At 34.9% G+C, this 9,846-nt stretch overlaps 1 pseudogene; it reads left to right on the forward strand.

Annotated features, from left to right (window-relative positions):
* Positions 1 to 7,673: 7,673 nt before the first annotated feature.
* Positions 7,674 to 9,546, forward strand: LOC112729145 (uncharacterized; annotated as a pseudogene).
* The last annotated feature ends 300 nt before the right edge of the window (positions 9,547 to 9,846 follow it).

Raw genomic sequence — 9,846 nt, forward strand, 5'->3', positions numbered from 1 at the left:
AGTCACTAATTCACTAGTTTACTAGTTTAACTGGTCTAACCGTAATTCAATTAAAAAACCGTTTTAGAATAAAATAATAAATAAATTATAAATATACATCCTAAAATATAATTACAGTTTTTAGTGAAAATTTTTCTACCAATCTAGTTCAGTCAACAAGCACCAAACTAATAAGATGTAAAACTGATTTCACTCCAAAATGACTTCTACTTCTAAAATAACATCAAGTACCAAACTAACATAAAGTGAAATAGCTTCTGCTTCGCGTTTGCCCAATCCAAAAAGTGATAAATGGATATCACAAGAAGAACATCTCACGAAACATAATTCTCAAATACTAGATGGATCGAATTAAATTACAGCTATCTTTCTGATTTTAAGAGACAAAGCGACGAATTCCAATTATGATATATGTATACTCTACTTCACATGTGAATTATTTGGGGGAAAAACCACAATAATTCTGAACCTAAGGAATGAAGCAGCAATAACAATTATAATATAGTTTATACAAGCAACTAACCAATACCACGTTGCAAAATTTTAGTTGCAGCAACAAAAATACACCTATACAGTTAGGGGTGTCAAAAATTTTCAGGAAGCGAGAATCCCGTGAAGATCGCTCTGAATAGAATTTCGATGGCGGAAAATTTTTTCTATGGGGATGGGAAATTAAACAGTCCTGGCTTTTTGAAAAGTACTAAATTGCTCCTAAATTTACAAATTTGAATTTTCTTCTCCCGTTAATTTAATATTGTGCTGACAAAGTGTTAGCTTGACATTAAGGTGACATATCTAAGATTTCAATATGATCCATTGGGTGCCTAAATTCATTTGGTTAATTGATTTTATATTAATGGAGAGGCTAAAATGAGTCCAATTAACCAATTTGGGACGACTATTTGATCCGAATTCTTAACCATGCCACCTTACTATTGGGAATGCCAAGCTAACACTTTAGTGCTCCATGTCAACAGTCAGCACCGTGTTAACGACATTTGAATTAAGGGCGAAAGATATTCGCAATTTGTAATTTCAGGGACCAATTTTATCATTTTCAAAAATCATGGCTGTTTTGATGAGTATTAGAAATTTCTGGGACCAAACAGACTAATATCTTTGTTGATTTGTTAAGTTGTTAATCACTTAATTGATGTTGTGTGAAGTGTTATTAAATTTTTTGCTATATTGTTATTGACTTATGTTAATTGCTGCCTAGTTGTTCTTGTTATTGGATTTTGTTGGTCATTAGATTAATTTGTGTATTTTTAAGATTTACTAGAATATCAGAAATTAATTTATTTATAAAAGTTAAAAACGTGATGTGCAGCATGGTGAGTAATCTACAAATGTGGAACTGGTGAATTCAGTAATCTGCAAATCGCAATTACGTTTTTGACTGAAATGACTTCAAAAAGGCTGCATGCACTGCAAAACGCAGCTTACGTTTGGCATAGGAGGAGAACCCAGCTTTGAAACGTGTTTCTGTGCTCCTTGCATGCCAACACCTCGAACCTCCAAAACGTAAGATGCGTTTGGCAGATGCACAGCAAAACGCAACCTGCGTTTGGCAGTCTCCCTACTTGCATGTGTCATACGTGTAAAAGAGAGTGGTGGAGCCTGCCTATAAAACCAAAACGCAGGCCACGAGAGTTTCAGTTTCCCTTTCATGTTATATGCTGTGAGTGAGTTTTGAGAGTGAAAGGGTTGGGATTAAGAGTGAAAGAGAGTAAGTTTGTGAGGAAGAAGAATTAGTGAAGGTTTGGGGCTTTATATAGTGAAGAAAGAAAAATAGTTCGTAATTTTACTTTATCTGAAGAACACATTATTGAATATTTGAATCATCCTCAATTGGTGAGTAATTTTTTTTTAAATTTACGATAAATAAATATATTTATTTTTATGTTCTTTATTGATATATTTTAACTAATAAATTTATTATTATTATTATTATTATTATTATTATTATTATTATTATTATTATTATTATTCATAATAGAATACGGTATGATAATTATTATTATTTTTTAATAGTAAATAAATATTTATTATTTTTTAATAATTTATCATCATTTTTTAATAATTTATTATTATTATTTAGAATTTAATAGTTATCATTTTACTTATTGTAAGCTATCAGGAATTTGTTGCTCAGAAAACTCGATTCGTCAGATACCTTTAACGACGTAGCAGCAGAGACACTAGCATTGACTGGGTTTCAACATATTTTGCGAGTAGGCGAAATGAGAGGTCATGCTGCACTACTGAGTGCCTTGGTGGAACGTTGGAGGCCGGAGACTCACACATTTCATCTTTCGGTTGGTGAAGTGATAGTGACGTTGGAAGATGTAAGCTATATTCTTGGTCTCCCGATTAATGGGAAGGCTGTTACCGGTAGATTAGACAGCAGTCACTAATTTTTGGTGGAGAACTGCATTTCCTGTTTTGGTCGGGAGCCCGGTCCTCAAGATCACGTGTTGGGGAAGGTTAATCTCGCATGGGTCCGGAGGTGCAGAGACACTGAGCCTTGTGACACTCAGGAGTCTGTTGAGCGGTACGTCTGGGCGCACATTTTCTGTGTGCTCGGAACAGTAGTGTTTCCGGATAAGTCCACCACTTTATTGAACTCGAAGTTTCTACCGCTACTTCGAAATTTTCACCGGATTTCGGAATACAGTTGGGGACAGCCAGTCTGGCACACTTATACAGATCGTTGTGTCGTGTTTCACGATACAACTATAAAGAGATGGACGACCCACTGATACTGCTTTTTGTTTGGGCGTGGGAGCGTATGCCGCTCTTAACACCTATACCCCGCAATCAGCTCGGCGTCGTCGGCATTCCACTTGTGCAAAGGTATTGTTTTTTATTATTATTGTTATTGTATTATGCAAAATTATGGACATGTAAATTTATAGTATTGCAAAACACAACCTGCGTTTTATTAGAAACAAAAAAAAAAAAAAAAACCAAAACGCAACTTGCGTTTTAACATAAGGAAAAAAGAAAAAACCCCTACAAAGAGTTGGCTAAGGCATGCTAGTATTATCAATATTATTATATTACTATTATTATTATTGTTATTAGCACTACAACAAGTTGTTGTTGTTGTTGTTGTTGTTGTTGTTGTTATTACTATTACTATTACGTTGGTCTCTATAATTTCACCAAATTTTTAATTAGGTCTCTATACTTTTTTTTTTTCAATTAAATCTCTACATTGGTTTAATTTTGTAATAAGTTTTCCTAGTCTAAAAAATATTAGAGTTAACTAAATATTTTTTTGTAAATTAAAAGTATTTATAATTAAAAACTTAATTAAATCTTTGACCGCATATATTTTAGTAAAAATATTATGTTAATTTTAATATTTTTAATATGAAAATGATGTAATTACAAAATTAAAAACAATATAAAAATTTAATTAAAAAAAATATAAGAACCTAATTAAAAATTTAATAAAATTATAAGAACTAATAAAATAATTAAATTTTATTATTATTATTATTATTATTATTATTATTATTATTATTACACAGAACTGTATATCTATTATTGTTATAATTATTCACCGTTTTAGTTATATTATTGTTACTGTTAGTTAATATTAGGAATAATAGTACTATTAATATTATTATATTATTATTATATTATTAGTATTAGCACTTTTGTTATTGTTATTATTACTACTAGAACCTGCGTTTTGATTATTATTAAAAAATAGTAAAATGCAAAACGTAACTTACGCTTTTGCAGGTTTTATTTCAAATTTTTTTTAAAAATAAAACGTAACCTACTTTTTATGTTGTTAAAAAAAAAAAGGTACAAATATAAAACTTAATTTGGTACCAGATTCGATGGTCCCAGAACGTTTGGATCATTAAATGGTCCATAACAAAACATGTTTTTTAAGTTTTTTAATAATTGATAAATAGTTTTTATCTAATTTTAATTACAAATTAACTCCATATATTTTATTTAATCATAAAAATTATTTTTTATTTTATAAATTATTATTTTATTATTAATAAACAATAAAAAAACAAAAATAATAATGAATTAGATCTTCCATTGATCGTAATAAACATTTTGGCTATTCCAATCAATTAAAAGATTATATTTGATCCGTGACGTTCGTCCAGGAACAATGACTAAAATGTGGATTTTTAATAATTTAATCGATTGAATGCTTCAAATTGAAAGAATTGATTGATAATCCACTATTAATGGAAAGAATTGAGGATATACATACCTATTCAATTTTTCCTTTTTCTTTCGTGGTCACCATAACATTCACACTAAGGTTAAAGTATTCTTAAAGACTTACATAATTGAGATCGACGACATTGGTTAAAAAAATATATGTTAATAAAGGTGTAAAAGCTTAATAATTAATGATGCTGTGCAAGTCAAGAATTCTTGGGGAATATAGGCATAAGCATATAGAAGAAATTCTACTTAATTATTATTGGTGGTAAGGTTGGGTGCAAGGATATATTAAATTATCAACTACTATTATGATTTTGTGAATAAGTGTTACTATTTTCTTGAGTAAAACCCCATAATGGTCCCTCAGGTTGAGCCCGTGCATTAATGTTACCCCTGAGTTTTGAAATGCTCTAATTGCACCCTTCAGATTGAGCTCCGTGCGAAATCCTGGTCCCTCCACCCAATTCCGGTGTGACTCAGCAGCCGGAGCGCTGAGCTGGCAGTTCCACCACCTACACGTGGGCTTCATCACCTTCCACCATCACCATTGTTCTTCCAATTGGAGCCATTACCCTTCTCTCTTCCAATTTTCCTTTCCCTTTCTCCCTTTCTCAAGCATTGTAGCTCTTTCCCTTGGCCTAAGGCTGAACCACCACCGCGAGCCACCATAGCCTCCACCATCTGCGACTACCGCGTCCAACCTCCTCCCTCTATCCTCTCCTTCCCCATCAGGTCCAGAGTCGTCGAGCTTTTTTCCTGGTGAACCACTTCTGCTGGGCCCGAGCTTACTGTCGCCGCCAATCTGCCATCTTCATCACCCTCTTCCACGCACCGAACCCTAGCCCTATCGCAGCTTCCAGCATCTCCATCGCCACCACCATCACCTCCAGCCTTTACCTAGCGCCACCACATCTTCCTCACCCATTCCCTCTTCTCAGCTAAAGAGCCGGGTACCTTCATCTTTGTTCCTCATCACCGAATTACTGCTACCGCAATAGCTGCTGCAACCACTACTCTGCCGGTGTCCTCCCCTCGTCTACTTCTCCTTGTCATTTCCATCACCCATGATGACTAACCCTCCTCTCCTTCCTCACATTTCGGTTTGCCTTCTTCTCTGAGTTACAATGCCAAATGGAAACAAAATTTGAAGCCTATGATGATCAGACATAAGATTTAACTTTCAGGCAATTTATCGAACAGGTTGTATGCAGGATTCATAAACAGTAATTTCAGTTTAATGTAAGCGTCAATCAACCCAAAAATTTCAACCAGCCAATACACATTCAGTCCAGAAACACAAATAATCAACTATCCTAAGTCTAACAAGATCAGTAAAAGCAGAATCAAAAGGCACTGAAATAAAAAAATAATTAGAAAAAAAAGAAACAGACACAGAGGATGGAATGGAACCTGCGTTGAGGAGTGAAAAAAGAAGATAGCGTAAGGAGCGAAGGTAGTGTCGTAGCGGCACAGAGTTTCGCCGCCACTGGTGGTTTTCACCGGAACTGGAAGGTGCAGACAGAGGTGGCGCCACGAACAGGGGTGTTGCGTACAGGAGGAAAGAAATGGAGAAATAGGAAAGAAAGAAAAGGAAGAAGGGAGGAGGGAGGGTCAGCGACGGTGGTCGCCGGCGGTAGGAATGGACGGACGGACGGAAGGTTGGTGTGGAGGTCTGCGGGTTGGGCTGGGTTTCAGAGAAGAAGAGAAGAAAGAAAGAAGGTTGGGCGGGCGTGGCTTCTTTAGTTTGTTGGACTCTGATTGTTGCTGAAAGTGTATAGAAATATTCTCCAAGCTTGAGGAAGAAGAGAAAAGAAGAGAGGAAGAAGAAAAGAGAAAGGGTTGCGGCGGTGGTTCTAAGGTAGTGATCTGAAGGCTGGTGAACTGAGAGAAGGAAAGGGCTGCAATGCTTGAGGAAGGGAGAAAGGAAAGGAGGATTGGAAGAAGAGAGAAGGGTATTGGCTCCGTTGGGAGGAGAGGAGGAACGATGGTGATGGTGGAGGGTGATGAAGCCCACGTGGAGGTGGTGGAACTGCCAGCTCAGCGCTCCGGCTGCTGAGTCACGCCGGAATTGGGTGGAGGGACAAGGATTTCGCACGGAGCTCAATCTGAAGGGTGCAATTAGAGCATTTCGAAAGTCAAAACATTGGTGCACGGGCTCAATTTGAAGGACCATTATGGGGTTTACTCCTATTTTCTTATATGTATGATCTTTTGTTGTTCCTAGGTGTGAGACTTTTCCAACGTACCCTAGAACCTACGATTTGGTGCATGCAGACGGACTTCTATCCCTCAAAACTTCTCAGCAGCACAGATGAACTATACTTGATATGCTTATTCTTTCAATTTGAAGCATTCAATCGGTTGAGTAGTATAAGCAATCGATTGAATTATTAAAAATCTACATTTTAGTTATTGTTCAATCGATTGGGTAATATGACCAATCGATTGATTTTTGTGAAAACCATGCTGCTTTACAATTTTCAATCGATTGTTTTGTGATAACAACCTGTAGTCCAATCGATTGAGTTATGGGAAACCTGAAATTCAATCGATTGTTTTGATAATCAAATCGATTGATTTTTAAAGAAACACGATTTCACAGTCTTGGACGAACGTCACAGATCAAATATAATCTTTTAATCGATTGGAATAGCCAAAATGTTTATTACGATCAATGGAATATCTAATTCGTTATTGTTTTTATTTTTTATTGTTTATTAATGATAAAATAATAATTTATAAAATAAAAAATAGTTTTTATGATTAAATAAAATATATGGGGTTAATTTGTAATTAAAATTAGATAAGGACTATTTATTAGTTATTAAAAAACTTAAAAAACATATTTTGTTAGGGGACCATTTAATGGTCCAAACGTTCTGGGACCATCGAATTCGGTGCCACGTAACTTGCGATTTATACTAACATCATAGCAGTGTAAATATTGTATAAATATCTATTTTTTTTGTGTAATATCAATATTTTTTTCATATATAAAAAAATGAGCCACAAAATGTAACCTGCGTTTTGAGGCTAAGAAAATTTTTTTGACACTAATAAAACGCAATTTGCGTTTTGTAAACTTCAAAAAATTTTGAATTTTCTAACCTCCAAAACGCTTAGCCTAAAATAAAACTAAAAATAAAAAATAAAAAATCCAAAACGTAAACTACGTTTGGTTTATTTTAAAATTAAAAAAAATAAACCATTACAAAATGCAACTTACGTTTTCACTCTTACCTATAGCAGTGTAATATTTTGTATTTCTTCCATTCCATGGTATATCACGTTACTTCTTTCCATATAAAAAAAAAAACAGCCCTATATTTTTGTGTCTTTATTTATAATTTTATATATTATTTTATTATAATTATGTTTTTGTAGCTTCTAAAATATTTTGGTATTTTTATCGTTAACAAAGTTGAAATAACTTTGTCATCCATTTAATGATCTAGGGAGTGCTATTTACAGATTACTTTAAAATCCTGTTATAATCTCTTTATCTCATTCTCCTCTTTCCAAAACCATCAATCCAACCACAGCCCAGGTTAAACCCCCTCATCACTCATCAGTTTTTGTTTGTGTTAAACCAGTGCTGCTGTTGGTCCTTCATTCCCATTCCCAAATGGTAGTAATTTCCAAAGCTCTGATACCCAACTTGTGAATCCATCAATTCGGTCCATAATGTTTTCACCTTGACAAGTAAAGATTAGAGCTTGCTCCATCATCAGTTAGTTGCCTCTGTTTCCTTATTTGGTTTTCCTTCTATGAGAAAAGTTCACGCTTTTATTTAATTTCAAGTTGGTAACTTTCATTAGTGTTTTATGTTCAAAACTCATGTATGAATTTTTGGACTGAGTTAAATGCAGTAAGTTTAAATTGTAGTTACATCCAAATAATTCAATGTGCATTATTGGTTTTTTTCCCTTTCATGAATTACAGATAATTGTTCCTTGTGATTTTGTTGAAAGATTCTTGAGGACTTTTAAGATGCTGGCAATTGATCCTGCAAAAAAATTATCTTTCAATCGATTGATTAGCAATGGTGATTTGGTTATAGTTTATGAAAGGCATGACAACCTTGAAGGCCGTAACCGTGTCTGAAAGTACTATACTGCAGAATCGATTCGGTGTCTTTAAGCATTCAGAATGGATAGGAAGCCATTTGGGTCTAAAGTATTCAGCAATAAGGGTGGTTTTGTATATTTGTTAAGCCACAGGACTCAGATTCTCTATATTGCGGATATTAGCTTTGTTATCATGTACTTGGAGGTTGTTCCTGGTTGCTTGGTTCTTGAATCTAGCACTGGAAGTGGATCTTTAACTACTTCACTTGCAAGGGCTGTTGCCCATACGTTTGACTTCCATGAGCAACGAGCTGGATCGGCCAGGTAACAAACAAATTCTTCTGTGTGTTCATATATTTTTGCCTTTTCTTACCTCATGATTGTACATTTGTGAACATTTACATCCCGGTGAAGAAATATTCCAATGTTCACTCTCATTGCCATTCTGTATGCATAAGTTGATGTTTAGTTGGATTGGTAGGACTCTACTTAACAGGATTTAGCTTTCTTGAATGGCTGAAAAAGTCGATTTTGAAACGTGTTGATAGTTAGACTCTGTAGATTACTAGTAAGTTCTTGACAAAGGGTTGTGCGGAATATAGAACCATTCCTGTCTCATATGTTTACTTGATTTATTTTCTTCATCATAGGGATGATTTTGAGAGGACAGGTCTAAGCAGCTTAATCAGTGTGAGAGTAAGGGATATTCAGGGCGAGGGATTTCCAAGTGAATTTGTTGGCTTGGCTGATGCCGTATTTTTGGATCTACCCCAACCGCGGCTTGCTATTCCTTCGGCTGCAAAAATGTTAAAACAAGATGGTACATTGTGCTCGTTCTCCCCATGCGTTGAGCAAGTACAGCGATCATGCGAAACACTTAAATGGAAGCTATGCGCCGGACAGTATTGTTTCTTCCGTTATGGCTAGACCTTGTGGCGAAGCTAGAGGTCACACAGGCTATTTGACATTTGCAAGACTTAAATGGCTCTGATGAAGAGTGCTACCATGTCCATCCATTTTTGTAGCAAGGAAAATAGGTCAATCTTAGTGCCTCCATTCAATTTGGCTATGTGCATAGACAAGGATAACGTGGAGCATTAATCTATTGTGGAAGTGCGAATTTTCAATGGGTTTGACTGCTATTGACCGATTTAAATGCATAAATGATCTAGTTAGGCCCGTATTACTAGTTTTGATACTATTTTTTTTAGTAGGAATCGGATATTTTCTTCTTTGATTTGTCTTAATTATTATATGAAAAAGTATACGTTATCAAGGGAGAATCTATCAATTATTACCAACACAAATTAAAAAAAAAAATTAAAATAAATTTATATGGCTTAATTAGATTTAATGTGGGGTTTATGGAAAACATTTGTTAATCTCAAATTAGAGAAACCCAATACCAAAACCCTTTCACGCAACCTCTTTTCTAAGAAACCATCGCCGAACGTCTCTCGTACAATTGACCAAAATTTTCAGTCACCGGGACGCTACCGTGCCCAGTCCGTCAGTGACCGTCTTTTCCCCCCGATCCCAATTGGATGCACTAACAGCCTCGTGGAAGATA

The sequence above is a fragment of the Arachis hypogaea genome, chromosome 12 (assembly GCF_003086295.3).
Source record: "Arachis hypogaea cultivar Tifrunner chromosome 12, arahy.Tifrunner.gnm2.J5K5, whole genome shotgun sequence".
In the NCBI taxonomy this organism is placed as follows: domain Eukaryota; kingdom Viridiplantae; phylum Streptophyta; class Magnoliopsida; order Fabales; family Fabaceae; genus Arachis; species Arachis hypogaea.